Below are 14,975 nucleotides of genomic sequence, written 5' to 3'. Positions count from 1 at the left end.
TTTAATAGTTTCAGAATTGCCAGACTATTTGATCAATCGGCTGCAGCATTTTCTTCCCACGAGCAGTGTGTGGGACTTCGAGAGAGTCAAATCTCTAGATGGATTTGCTTTTGTATAGAATCATTTTGCTAAGGACAACAGACTAGAGGTCACTTTACGCGAAGACCACGTCAAGGCTAGGCTTGTTCGCATCATTACTCGGTCACTTTTTTTCCCTCACCTACTTATTATTTCTAGCAGGGATCATTGAACAAACTTATCTATAGACATAAAAGGAGGGATGAGCCCTGGTGTGTGGATCAATATAGACAGCATTGGGAAGCACTATTTGACTGTCCTGTAATAGGCCAGGGACCCCAGAACCCGGAGGAGTTTGCTTCTTGTGACAAAGGGTAAAAAGGGGTGAAACGCTGTGTCTCAAACAAGTGTAAGTCATAGGTATAGCATACGGATATGAAAAACAAGTATGTATACACATGTCCAGCTGTTTTTTGTTTGTTTGTTTGTTTGTTTTTTTCTTTTTTAACACGGCTTTTATTTTTTAAACCCAAATGTGGATACCAGACGCAAAAGTCTGACTGTTCTGGGACTGACCCTGAAATCTCCTGTTCACTCAAGCCACCAAACTCTAAAGTAGCTTGCACTCTTTCCACAATACAAGGAACTCTGGGGCGTTCTCTGCATTGGCCACCTGTAGACAGGTCATTGTGACGCCAACACTATGGACACGTGGAACTCCTGCCAGAGAGCAGGGGCGGGGTCATCTCTGGCAGCAGGTCCAAACTCAGGACCCTAGAGATGGGGGTCACGGGAATACCCCAGGGAGTAGAGAGAGGGACACTCGCTCATCTCATCCCTGATCCGCCCCAAACAAGGTGAGACCACCCTCCTCTCCCTACCCGTACCCCGGGGTGGTGCTGAGAGCAGTCGCTTGTGGGTGTCCCTGCAGGGAGGGAGACGGCGGGCTCTGGCAGAGGGGAGGGCGCCCGCTCGGCCCGCTTTGCTGCGCTGCGGCGCGCACAGGCTCCGCGCTGCCATTCCGGCTGGCGGCGGCCGCTGCAGGAAGGACCGCTTCCTGCGCTCCCGCCCCTTCCCTCGCCAGTGCTGACGCTGACGTCGGCGCAGGGAGCTGGAGGGACGCTCCGATCTCCGCCGGGAGGCTCCTGGGGGCAGGGGCTCCGAGGTACCTGCCCTCCGGGGCCGGGGCGGGGGCGAGCCGGGCAGACTGCATGCTGCAACGGGAGACGCCCGTCTGTCGGGGCGGTCGGGGGCGCCAAGCCAAGGCTACCTCTGGTTGCCCTTTGCGGGCTGCGGGTAACAGGCGGATCACCTCGTCCACCCCCTATTCCTGTGCGGGAGGAGCATCATCCCCCATGCTCCCTTCCCTCCCGCGGATCCTTCCTCGGCCTGGCTGTGTGGAGGATGCGCGAGCCCTGAGAGCGTGCGTCAGCCCCCGGGGAGCAGGAGCGAAACACCTGCGCCCACACCCGAGCCGCACCCCCACCGGCGCTGGCCTCCCTTTCTCAGAGCCCTTGCGGGCCTAACCTTCTCCCCCTCCCAGGTCTCCTCTGGAAAGGGACTTGCTTATAGGGCTGACTTGTTGACAAGTTCACCTGCAGCAGCATCTGCCGTTTGCTTTTGCTGTCCCTCCGATTGCTGGTCTTTGGCAGGGATGGCTAAGAGCCGATGGGTACCTTTTTTTAAAATAAGGATTGGTGGCAGGAGGCCTGTGGTTGGCCCCTGCGGGCTAGGAAGAGTCACTGAGCATGCCACGTTCTTGCAAACCCTGGCGCGCGGGTTTCTTTGGGTGCTGCGCTGCTGACTCCGCCTTTCCTGCCCCAAGGCTGATGGCAGCTCCTGTTTCCTCTGAAAGTAATATCCTGTTATGTCAGTCTTTTTCCCAACCGGCTCCCGTTAACCTCTCCACTGTCTTTTAACTTGGGGAGTCTTTCCAAAGCTTCTCAGCTTCTCACTGGGGCCTTTAAAGCTCCAAATTCATATGTTGGCAAATGACATTAGGGGTCTCTTGCGGGGGGGGGGGGGCGGGGGGATGGGTTAAGTTTTAGAAAGGAGACTATATTCTCCTGCTTTAGATAACATTGAAAATAGCGCAAGAAAGGGTTTAGCCATCAACTTGGGCGGCTGCCTTTGGTACGTAAGATCTGGTAACTAAAAATTTCATGGACCTGGAAAAGACATCACCAGCTGGTTTGAAAATGGTAATGAATGGAGGAAGACACACGAGCATTTGCTGATCATCGTGATTAACGATAACTTCCTGCACGCATAAGTGATTATTTCAGCACTGTCTCTTAAATTGGCTCCCATGGTCCTCCGGTTTAAATTTGACATTTCAACCTCTCTGAAGTTAGGGAGTAAAGTAGGACATGATTATGAAATCCATGCTCCAAAAAAATTTTTTTTTTATTTTTTATTACAATTTACTCACTTTGTACCCTGGCTGTATCCCTCTCTCCCTCATCTCCTCCCAGTCTCACCCTCTCTTTCTCCCACCCTCATGCCACTCACCTAGTCCACTGATAGGGGAGGTCCTTCTCCCCTACTATCTGACCCTAGCCTATCAGGTCTCAACAGGACTGGCTGCATTCATTGTCTTCCTCTGTGGCCTGGTGAGGCTGCTCCCCGATCAGGGGGAGGTGATCAAAGAGCCGGCCACTGAGTTCATGTCAGAGATAGTCCCTGTTCCCCTTACTAGGAGACCCACTTGGAGACGGAGCTGCCATGGGCTACATCTCAACAGGGGTTTTAAGTCCCCTTGGTTGAAACATCGGTCTCTGCAGGGGCCCCTGTGCCCAGATTTTTTGGCTCTGTTCCTGTCCTTGTGGAGCTCCTGTCCCTTCCAGGTCTTTCTATCTCCCACTTCTTCCATATGATTCCCCTCACTCTGCCCAAGGTTTGGCTGTGAGACTCAGCATCTGCTTCCATACCCTGCTGGGTTCCGAAATGTTTCTTACCCTTTGTTCAAAATACACACACATGCACTCATGCGTGCACACTTAATTCTTCACTGTGGTTTTGTGTATGTGTCTGTGCATGATGTGTGAGCACACTTGCATGCACCAAATGTGAAGGTCAGAGAATAACTTTGTGGTCTTGGTTGTCTCCTTCCACCTTTGCATCACAGGAGTTCTTGGTCTTCTATTCAGGTTGCCGGCCTTGGACTGAAAGTGCCTTTACCTGCCCAGCCATCTCACTGTCCACCCCTGATTGCTTCTGGGGTTTTTTTGTTTTGTTTTGTTTTTTTGTTTGTTTGTTTGTTTGTTTTTTCAGGTTTCAGTTTTTATTTTTACAACATCTTTGTAGAGAATACTGCAGGGCCAAAGTGAGCTTACGATCTTTAGTCTCTCAAATATGTTTGGTCTTAAACCCTGTTCATGAGTTTTGATTGCAAGAGCTGTTATTTTATAGTAGCATTTCTTATTACTTAGGAGAATGATTGCAATGTTATTAAAAATGAAGTAGTAGCGTTCTGCTACTTGCAATAAGTGGGAAAACCCAAGATTAGATGACTGACCCTTGATCCTCCACTGAAATCTAAAGACACCAGCTGGTAATTGCTTATGATTTAATAGCCTTTCTTCCATCTGGTAGACCCAAGTATCTGTCTAATGGCTGTGTCTGTACATCTTTAGTTTTGTATCTAAACTTATGAAAAGTACATCAAATCTTGTCTACCAGCAGAAAATCTTCAACATGACCATTTTCAATGTTTCTAATGACACAAGAACTTTTTTTTTCAGGTAGAAGCAGCTTTATGGGTGTGTGTGTGTGGGTGTGTGTGGGTGTCAACTGTGACAAGTTCTAGTATAGTAAACTAGTGTTGAACATGAACTCTGATGTTACAGAAACCCACTAAAGAGGGTAGGGACACTGACAGGTCATCTGGTTCAAGAAACATGTTTCCACCTTACTGGGTGATCCTGGCAACTGGAAGCCGAAAAGATAGGTCACAATAATAGGGCTAGCCAGTGGTCACTAATGTCTCACTATTATCAGGTACAAGGAATGTGTAGTCAAAGAAGGAAAATGGGCTACAGCTTATGAGCCTTATTGCCCCCCCCACACCCATCCAGAACCAGCCTCATAGAGCCTCATACTCCACAATGGATGGAGGTGAAACCTTTTCTTTCTTTTTCTTGGTTTTCAGTCAATTATATTTTATTCTACAACCATGTCTAGTACTAAGGAAGAGTACAGAGAATGCACAGGCTTTGAATTCCAGTTTGAGAAGGATTGGAGCCAAGTGAAGAAATATGTCCCCGTGCTGATAGCTTGGTCACCAATGTAGTATTCAAAGATGGGGTTTGGGGAGCAGATTGTCTCGTGAGAGCTCTAACCTAATCCATGGATTAGTTCATTGATGGATTCATAATTTGAAGGCAGTAGTGGAAGGTGGTGGATCTGATTGGAAGACGTGATCCAGTATCAAGTATCAGGTCTTGCCACTTTTCTGTTCTCTCACTCTGTTTGCTTCCTGGATACCATAAAGAAGCCTTATCCTGCCATGGCCATTATCGTCTAAGTTGACTTTCCTTCTTTGATGAGATATTTGTATTTATTCTTTTATAAATTCACACAATGTATTTTGATCATATTTACTCCCCCTACTTAACTCCTATCCAGATCCACCTCCCACATCCTTGCATCCTCTGATTTTCTTTTTAATTGTTATGGATATATATATATCCATATATATATATATGCATTACTGATTCCACTTGTGTGTATGTATTATTTAGGGCTGACCACTTGGTATTGGATAACCAACCAGGACTCTGGAAAACTAAGTCTCCCTCTCCCAGAACTCATTAGTTGCCTGTAATTCTTCATCTAAGGGCAAGGCCTTGTGAGATTTCCCCTAGCCACACTGGCTTGTCAACTGGTCTTGTTGTTGTTCAGGTCTTATTTAGATTCCACACATTGTTGAGATTTCATGCATGTGGCTTCCCTGTAATAAATACATAAAAGAAATAATCTTGTACCAGAAAACCTATTCCTCTGCCTCTTAATACCTTCCCACCTTATCTTCCATAGTGTTTCCTTAGGGTTGGGTATAAGGAGTCATGTTATAGATTTGTCATTTGGAGCTGGGCATACCACTGTAAGTTGTTCTCAGCATTTCAGTCAGTTACGGTTTTCTGTAATGCTCATCAGATGCTGCAAAAAGAAGCTTCCTTGATGAAATGTGAGAGTGGCACTTATCTGTAGGTATAAGGAAAAGTATTTACTATACTATACTGCACTAGGAACTACACTGGTTGAGAAGAGTGGTGGCAGTGGGTTTCCTCTAGATTCCAAGACCACAGAGTGGGAGAAAATCTTTTCCAGCTACACATCTAATACAGTATTTTTTTATCCAGAATATATAAAGAACTCAAAATAAAGAGTCAAGAAAATAATTCAATTACCATAGAGTTCTCAAAAGGAAAAATAAAAATGTCCAAGAAGGATCTCAAAAAATATACAACATTCTTGGGGAGACACAAATTAAAACTGCTTTGATAGTCCATGATACCTCCATTAGAATGGCTAAGATCAAGAAAACTGTTGACGATAAATGCTGGCAACTAGGGTATAGGGAAAGGAACACCCTCATTCACTGTGAGTGGATTGCAAACTGGTGCAGATACTCTGGAAATCAGTATGAAGACTTCTCAAAAATCTAAGGATCAATCTACTGTATGTAGATATACTGTTCCTTGATACATGCCTAAAGAACTGAATATCCTATTCCATAGATACTTGCTCAAATATGTTTAGTACTATTGTATTCACAGTAGCTAGAAAATGGAAACAAATTTCCTTCAGCTGATGAATAGATAATGAAAATGTGGTTGGATTTTATTGAGTGGATTTTTGGGGTGGATTACACAGTTGGATTTTATTGAGCTTGTAAAGGAGAATGAAATCATGACATTTTTAGGTAAGTGGATGGAATTAGAAAATATCATACAGAATGTGGTAACTCAGTCCTAAAAGACTGCATGTTTTCTCTTATTTGTGGCTCTTGGCTCTAAATCTTTACTTGTGAGTATATAACCTGGAGTAGCCACAGACACCGGGAAAGTAGGATGATATTGGAGCTGCAAAGATTAAATATGTTCACCAGTGTAAACTCAGAATTTAAAAAGTGTTGGAGGTATCAGTAGGAATTGAAGGTTTGATATTTAAAAGGCATCAGAAATAGAGAACCTTGCAGGTTTCAATTGTAGATTATATTTAGCATAAAATACATAAAATTAAAAAGAGAATGATTGGTGCAGTCTCTGCACGGCCCCCAGGGCCCAGGTTTATTTTTTGCTTTGTTGGCACAGAGGAAGATGATGTAGCCAGTTCTGATAAGACCTGGTAGGCTAGAGTCAGATAGAAGGAGAGAAGGACCTCCCCTATCAGTGAACTAGAAGAGGAGTATAGAGGGAGGAAAAAGAGGGAGGGTAGGAGTGGGAGGAGACAAGGGAGGGGGCCACAGCAGGGATATAAAGTGAATAAATTGTAATAAGTAATAATTATTAATTTTTAATGTAATAAATAAAAAAGAGAATGAGTGAAAAAAATTAAAAAATCTTAAAAGTACAAGACAGTACTGTGGAGGGAAAAACAAAGTATGTGCATTTCATGATGGACCACTGGCTATACAAATATTAATGTTTATGACAGTCTCAATTGAAAAGCAGAAAGGTTCTCTAGTTCCGGGTGGTAAAAGCAGGTGATGAGAGTATTGGGAGGAGTTTCTCCAGAGCAATCCAGTAACACACCCGTTAAAAATTCATGCCACTGTTTGCTATCTTCATCATTGCTCCCCCGACGTCTCTGTTCCCAGAATAGGGCATGCTTAAGACTGCTCGAAACTTAATAGCAGTTTGCACTCTGGGTTAGTTAGAAGAAATCTAGCCTGCTATGTGATGTTTCTTGGGTGGGTATCCTCAGCCAGAGAGCAAACTTCCAGTTTTAGTGAGTGGTGTCCCTTTTTCTTATTGGTAGAAATCCTAATAGTGAGTCCACCATCTTTTGAAAATATCGTTTGCATGGTTGCGCTGGAGTGGTCACAGACCAATGGCACCTGAGCCGGAGGTTCTCTCAGACTATTTTTTTAACCTCATTTGCCAACCTCATTTCAACCTAGAATACTGAGGAATAGTTAAAAACAGGAGGTCAGAAGTCCAAAACTGGCTTGAATTTACCAGTTATTGGCCAAGGGGGTGGGGGAGATCATTTACTGGGCTTTTTAAAAATTTGTTTTATTTCTTTCCTTGCAAAAAATGGGAATGGAATGGCTGTGGCCCTTGATAATGTCCTGCAGATGAAATTGATGTACTAGGTGATTCTCACATGTAAAATGTTCAGTTAGTGACAGCCTACCATCATACGGCACTTCCCGGCGCTGTGCTTGCTGCTCGGGAAACAGAGATGAAGGTGAGGGTCCTTACCCCCAAGAGATCATCAGGAAATACAAATAGAACTAGCTCATGCAGGAGAATAATGAAATAGAGTGGTGTTCCCAGCATGAGTCAGTTAAGTGGGAGTACAAGAACCGGGATATCCCTGAAGAAATGGAGTGGAAGGCATGCATTGGGTTGGGGAGACATCCTTGGGGTGGTGGCATTTGAGGGGATTCAAGGACTATAAGTTGTAAGTTGATCAACTGAGCAGAAAAAGGGAGGACTTTTCATGGGGCAGAGTACATACCTTCTGGGAAGGTCAAACTGTCTGAAATGGCCAGCAGCAGCAGTTCTTTGTAACAAGCTGGGGGGAAGGAGTCTTGTATTTTTTGCTCTAGTGTCAAGAAACAACACATTTTGAATCAGAGAACAGCAGCATGATGAAATTTGCATCTTACAATAATCGTGCATAAAATAGGGTGAAAGAATGGAATGGGCATTCCACAGGCATAGTGCTGACTCAGAAGTCCTAGGCTGGGTCCTGTCGGTGTAGACAGAAAGGGAAAAGATGTGCTGACAAAGAAATAATGGAGAGAACATGAAGGCTTAAATGAGAGAGATGATAGCTTCTCAAATTAGGCCACTTGGTAGAATTAGTGCTGGTGGCTGGCACAGAGACGACTGTGTGGAAATGGAAAGAGGGAAGATTGAGTTTTTGTTGGGGGTTGTTGGTTGGATCCTTGTATCTGATGCTAATTACTGGCCCTCAAGATCTGGTTTTCTGCCCTAACCTTGTTGTGTAAACCTACCTAAGACAGGACAGAATGGGGTAGTAGGTATGGCTAAGGTTCCCAGTCTTTGGGTTCAGGAGAATCACAGGAAAGAGAGAGGCTGGAAAAGAGGAAGATGCCACAATGGGTTAGCATGGAGAAGGAACCATGTGGGCCAGGAGGAAGGACTCTGAGGATGGCATGGATGGAGAAATAGACCCAGATGAAGGAGAAACGAGTATTTGTAGAATTATGGATGGGAGATAGGTCAAAAAGGATGGCATTGGATGGGGCTGGGAAATGGATGGTGAAGTTATTGAGGTAACTGGAAGTGCCTGCCCAGCCCAAAGTAACTAAGACAATTACAAAACCTTAAGAGTTGTCTGTATCTTATTAATTGTAATAGCTGGTTGAATGATACCACCGAAATAATCACAGGGCAAGTAATAAACATTATTTAGCCCAAAACTACTTTATTTCCAATAAGTTTTAGCTGTACTGAATTTGAAGAGTCTATGGGACTTTTATATAAAGTTTCAGAGGGAGGGCGAATGTAGCTAAGTAGCAAAGGGCTCATTTTAAGGGGACAGAAGCAAAGAGGAGGAGACAGGAATGATGCTGTGAATCTCATAATCTGTAGAGGTGTTTAGTTTTGGAAGTCGTTAGCATAGAGCTGGTGATGGAAGTGTGGACGTATATGAAATCACCTAGATAAACTGTATCGTAAGATAGCTAAGTTGGAGCTTTGGGTATGTGTAGTAGTATTTGAGCTGTGGGCGTAGAGGCAGAGGTGCTGTCAGGAAGGTTTAGTGAGGAGAGTGCCTTCTTGAGGAATTTTTCAGTGATTCCTCAAGAAATAGAAAGAAGAGGATGGTCCCTTGTGATGGGAAGAAGTTGAATGTGAACAGAAAGCTGAAAGCAAGGGAAGTAAACTGACTTGAAATAGAAGGGATATAAGGTGGCCAAAAGTCGGAGAGGGCTAGGAGGTTGGCTGTGCCTCTTGGCAAGAAGACAGAGAGCCAGAGTGGTTAAGGCCATATGGTGCTGGGTGGGTCTGAGGAGGAGAGCAGTATGCCCCAAGAACAGAAGGTGTCCAGTGCAAGTCCAAGGCCGTGGTTCCCAGTGCCCAGGAGCAGAAGGAGCTCTTTCCCGCTTGCTGTTCGTGGAGAGCGGGCGACCTCTCATCTACTGCTCTCAGCGTTGGCCGGCTCCAGCGCAGCGTCACAGTGAAGCCTGCGTGTTGGTGCCAGATCACCCCTCCCTTCTGCTTCCTGCTTCTCTCCTCTGTACCGCTGACCCGGAGGTTTCATGTAACTTCCTCGTTCTTATAACCGGGCCAACCCTACCAAGTGTACACACACTGACCCGTCCTTCCAGATTCCCGTCGAAGCAACTAGCCTGCCGTATAAGCTCTGGGCTGCTCCGGTACTACTTAATCTCATAAGCATCTTCACTGAGAAAGTAGAAGGAAACTGGGATAGATATCATGCCTTGGTTCTCAAATAGCATTAACTAGATGGCCCGGTTAATAGGGATGCCCCCGAAATATCATTTTCTCCTTCTTTGTTGATGACTCTTAAGATGATTTCATTCCTAACTCCTAAGCCGCCCTAACCTCAAACAAGATTTAGTTGCCACAGTTTAACCAAGGAAAGTCCTGGAATCCATGCCATTTCCAGAGAAAGGCGCTGTGGTGGCTTGTTTACAGTGCCTCTGCACAGCGCCTTGTAAACCGCATGCTGCTGTGTGTTTACTTCAGCCGTCTATGTCTAATGAAAGAGGCTTTCTCTGTGTCTTGGGAAATTTCCTTCAGCCACGAGCCTCAGTTCCCTTATCCATGAAAACAGGAGGCCAGGCTAAATGATCCGTACATCCTCTGTAGTTCTCAGCTACAAGAGCCTACAGTCATAGACACGGCCTAATCTCTTTAGGAGGCTTTAAATGATAAATTGAATTTTCAAAAAAAAAAAAATTGGATCTGTGTCACCATGCTCTGATTGCTGCTGGCACTAAGCCAGTGGACAGTTTTATATTATTGTGGTTCTTCTTATACTTTTTAAAGCACAGATCTAGAGAGTGAAGCTTAGGGCCTTTTGTATGCTGAGCAAACACTACATCTCCCAGCCCGTTTTTTATTGGGAGATAGGATCTCAATTGTAGCACACACAAGTCTTGAACTTACCATCTTCCTGCCTTGACCTCCCAAATATCTTTTCACTTTTGCTGGTCTCTTAGTACTCTCCTCTATATCACCCACAGAAATCTTACATGAATCAGCAAGTGTAACATATAGACTGGAGCTTTCCGAAATAGGAAAATGTGGTGGATGACTATTTTGTAGCTTAAGTCACTTAAAATTAGCATATATGAATATATAAGCTTCTGTTTGTTTGTTTGTTTGTTTGTTTGGAGAGGTTGTCTTATTTTTTTTATTGTTGTTTGTTTTTAGTTTTTCAAGACAGGGTTTCTCTATGTAGCCCTAGATATCCTGTCCTTTGTAGACCAGGTTGGCCTCAAACTCATAGATTCACCTGCCTCTGCCTCCCAAGTGCTGGGATTAAAAGCATGCACCACCATCATCTGGCTGAGAATAAGTTTTTTAATGATGTCTGTGGGCAACTAAAACTTTCCATTCTAGGAAGGAAATGGATTAAAGGTATCATGTGTTTAGCATGTAATATTGGTGGCCTAAGCTCTTTGCTGATTTGCCTAATGCCTTATGACCAAGCCTATCCAACAAAAATAATGCGGTAGCATACAGATAGGATTTGAAACAGTCTAGTTGTTGTTAAGTGTTATCAGTTTAAAGCAGTAAGAGAAGCAAATACAATTCACTTTTATTTTGTATTGTTCAATACATAAAAATATTTTAGTATGAATTATAAAATAACACATACATAGACTACAATTAAAAATAAAATATCCATATTTATAGTTAAGTGCATATTGTATATTCCATTTACTATTTTCTTGATTTACTATATAAAAATAATATAAAATACAGTTCTATACAATTTAAATATATATGGATATATAGGTAGAATACCAATGATTTGTATGAACATAAGATATAGATTTATTAATGAGGTATTTTGCTGGGTTTGGGTCTTTTTGTTTTGTTTTGTTTTGCTATCTTGCATCTTTGAAAGCACCTATGAGTTTTACGCAGACAGTGCATCTAAATACCAACTAGCTATATTTCCAATGTTTAGTTCCCACATGTGGCCTGTGGCTGCTACATTAGACACTCTTACATGATAAGGTTAGTTTATCATAGATTATTCTTTCATTAAAAAATTTTAGACTTGGTTTTTATTCTTTAAAGTAACATTTAGAAGAGTCTTCCAAGTTTTGTATTTGAGGACCAATTGAAATGCAATTTAAGAATAACATTTAGCCCAGTGGGATGTAAAGTAAATGAACTGAAATTAAATAATTAAATAAATAAATGTAGAAGCAATGAAAACAAAAAAATAACATTTAGCTCAGTCATTTAATAATCCCATGCTGATATTTGAAGGGTTGTATTTTCTTACAGAATTTTTTCAGACATTGGTCTTTCTTGCTTTTTCATTCATCACCTTCACACTTCACCTTTTCAAGTTAATGTTCTAGAGAAAACACCACCATAAACACAGATTAAAATCTGTATGCCACACTTGAATTAGCATTTGAAAGTCTATAAACTGATTAAATTTATACAGCAAATTCACCCCCTCTCTTTTTCTTCAGCAATTACTTTTCTCCTCAGAAAAGGTCAACTATTTGCCCTTTTACTGTTTCTAGTGTCACAATCAACTGATACACCATTTTCTATGACTCATACTTACAGATTTCCTTCATGTTTATTATCTGCAAATGTCAGCCTCCTGGTATGGCTGCTATGTTTGCTGTAATAGAAAATTTACCTAGGACCTTCCTTTGAAAGCAACGCTTTAGCAAACGAAGAGGATCGACACCCAGATAGACCAGACCCCTTGTGAGGATTTGAGTTTTATTTCTGCCTTTTCTCAGTGTGTGTCCCTGTGAAGGCCAATCTGACCTTAGGCCTTAACTTAGACAGTTATCGCCAATCTTGGAACCCTGTTTGCTCATCGCAAAACAGAAGATGTTGTGTTTCCTATCTCTAGGCTTTCTCCAACACCCTTGTGTCAGCTAGCCTTGTCATTTTTACCGACATTTATATGGGTAAAGACATATAAATGTCAAGATATGAAAGGACACAAGTTTTTGGTATCATCGTGGATGTACTAGCTTTTATTGACATTCAGAAACATTTAAGGAAGCACTTCATATATATATACATACATATATATTTATATATATACATATATAATGGTTTTGTAGAATCATTAATATTAATTATGCCTTGTACAGTAGTGCGTGAATTATTTTAATGAGGGAATAAAATGATTGTTTTTAAATACACTAAAACCTTCATTAACATAAAATGCATCTCTAGCAGTGACTTGCATCCATAAAATTTAATAAAAATTCAGCCATATCCTAGCTGCTTTGAATAAGGTCAAAATTCTGTTCTCCTTATTTATGATTTTCTGACTCTTAAAATTAAGGCATGATCCTGCCTCACATTTACTTGTGAATTTGCAAAATGTCAAAACAACATTTTTAGGGGACATAAAGTGAGAAATAGAACCTACTGAAATGTTCAAGTAGTCCTAACCTGATGATAATCTGAAGAGGAAAACGCACTAAATCTAGGCAGAACTTTCATTTGTTTAGCCTGTGCAAAAATGGAAGGTTCATTCAGTTTCCTGTTCTCAGTGGTACTCTCTCTCTCTCTCTCTCTCTCTCTCTCTCTCTCTCTCTCTCTCTCTCAAGCTTGTGAAGACACCATCTGATGAGCCAAGATTTTAAAATCATAAATGAAGTTAATTATGCTTGAAGAAATCGTTCCCCTTTTCACTGTTTCTGAAATTACTTTAATATTGATACTCAAAACACACTTCTAGTTATAAGAAATTATAAAATTCATTGTTGACATACAGAAGAGTGACCAAAGGTAACGACTAGAATAAAAGAATTAAAAACAAACTCTACCAAAAGAATTGAAGATGCTCAGTTAAGTTTTACCTTGATGCCTAAACTGCCTGATACTTTTGTAATGCTTCCAGATCCAGGAGCCAGCATTCCACAACCAGGCTGGTTAATTTTCTTTGTCTCACAGGTCCCCACTTGAAGAAAAATGGGCTTCATTCCACAATGTCTGTATTGGGACTGACATTCATTCTGAAGTTACGCACCAGAGAAGTAGACTCAAAGTAGACTTACTTCAGATCCTTTGGAAGCAAATAGTGGACCTAACTCACTGAACAAAAGTTAGGCACAGTTCGGTGTTATAAAATGATTGCCGAATGTGTAGATCTGGGCTTACGAAAGAAACTAATGTTCAAAATTGCTCATTTTTTTCAGATGAGATCGAGCTACTAAATAAAAGAAAAATAGTACAAGGAAATGATATCATTAACTTGTCAGTGGGAAGCTGACACCAAGAGACATGTCAGCCACTTAGCCTTTGTGGCGGATGCTTAAGTGACTAACAGTTGCCAGCAAAGGAGCAATTAAAAGATACTCACTAATAGATACATTCCAAACAAATAACCCCAGGGTCCACCCCCTGGTATATTCTGAGTAAATCTAAGGGACGAGAGGGAGAAAAGGTCCTCAGCGACTCTGCCCTGCATCTCTCTGAGTTCATGTCTTTTTGTCACAATAATGCATAGCTGCTTATAGCTGGTTACACACACCACTCTATAACTCTATTGCAGAAAAAGTTGTTTATTTCTTTCCCCTCATACACACGCATACCCTTTGTTGGATCATAACGGCTAATTCTTGGAGACTTAGCCCAGACTCCAGCTCTGTTCCTTCTCTTCAATGTTCCTTTAGCACTGGACAGTTGCTCTTGTCTTTGCCCTGCATTTTCTGTCACAAATCACACTGGCTGTTCCCTGACTACAGGTCTCCTTTGCACATGTGATATATACACTGATGCACAGCTTTTACAAAGTTTTTAATAGTAAAGAATGGTTCTGTATTTCATCAGTGCAAGAAATCATTGCTTCAAGGCCTACTATTTATGTTCCTCAAAGAAAGAAAAAGCGATTGCCAAGTGTTTGGCAAGATAGTGATGATTGTAGCACACCTGCAGTTTCAGGAATGTTGGCATGTGAACCGATTCACATGATGGACTTGATGCCGTGTGGTCCAGAGGTGCTGGCATTAGATAGGAGTGGTCTTAGCAAAGGCTACTCTGGCATGCTGCCTTGTTCCCACGTGGCTAAAGCGTGTAGTCATGGGAAGAAAGGGGGCCCACTTCCCAAAGAGACCTAAACGATGATGCACACAATAGAACTGACTGACTCTAAGACAGTAATATTTTTATCTAGAATAAATATTTTTTTAAATAAATCAGAGAGAAAAATTAACAATTTGGATCTGCAGTTCAAGGCACACTGCCTTAAAAGCTCAATACACACCCAAGAAACGATACCTGTATTTTGTGTCCTTCATGTAACGGAAAAACTTCCCACTAACTGGAAGAGGAAAATATACCACAAAAACTGCATGAAAGCTTCTGCAGGAAACATGACACGCTTAGAAAATATCATTCTTGTGGAAGCTAGTTGCGTATTAACGTGTTTTTGTGGGTTGACAACACCAATGTGGTGGAGGAATGATTGGTCTTTCCTTTTTTCTTGAATGTTGGCTTAAGAACCTTAGATTATTTTCGTAGTTTATGTGTAATCGAAGGTGCCACCAGCTAAGCTCATGGCCATGAAGA

The 14,975-nt window shown here is 42.1% G+C and overlaps 1 protein-coding gene across 7 annotated transcripts in view; it reads left to right on the top strand.

Moving 5' to 3' along the window:
* Positions 1 to 724: 724 nt before the first annotated feature.
* Positions 725 to 14,975, top strand: part of Ica1 (islet cell autoantigen 1) — a 130,737-nt gene continuing 116,486 nt past the window's right edge. For 2 of the 7 annotated variants that reach the window (XM_060374159.1, XM_060374156.1), the window contains exon 1: positions 726 to 875. The gene's annotated coding sequence lies outside the window, so the exon portion shown is untranslated. Of the gene's footprint in view, positions 876 to 1,017; positions 1,184 to 14,975 lie in introns of those variants that run through there. The other 5 variants (XM_060374158.1, XM_060374157.1, XM_021642244.2 and 2 more) reach the window with 5 other exon arrangements.

The sequence above is a fragment of the Meriones unguiculatus genome, chromosome 21 (genome assembly GCF_030254825.1).
Source record: "Meriones unguiculatus strain TT.TT164.6M chromosome 21, Bangor_MerUng_6.1, whole genome shotgun sequence".
NCBI classification, from domain to species: Eukaryota; Metazoa; Chordata; class Mammalia; order Rodentia; family Muridae; genus Meriones; species Meriones unguiculatus.
This window is presented reverse-complemented; position numbering and strand designations above follow the sequence as displayed.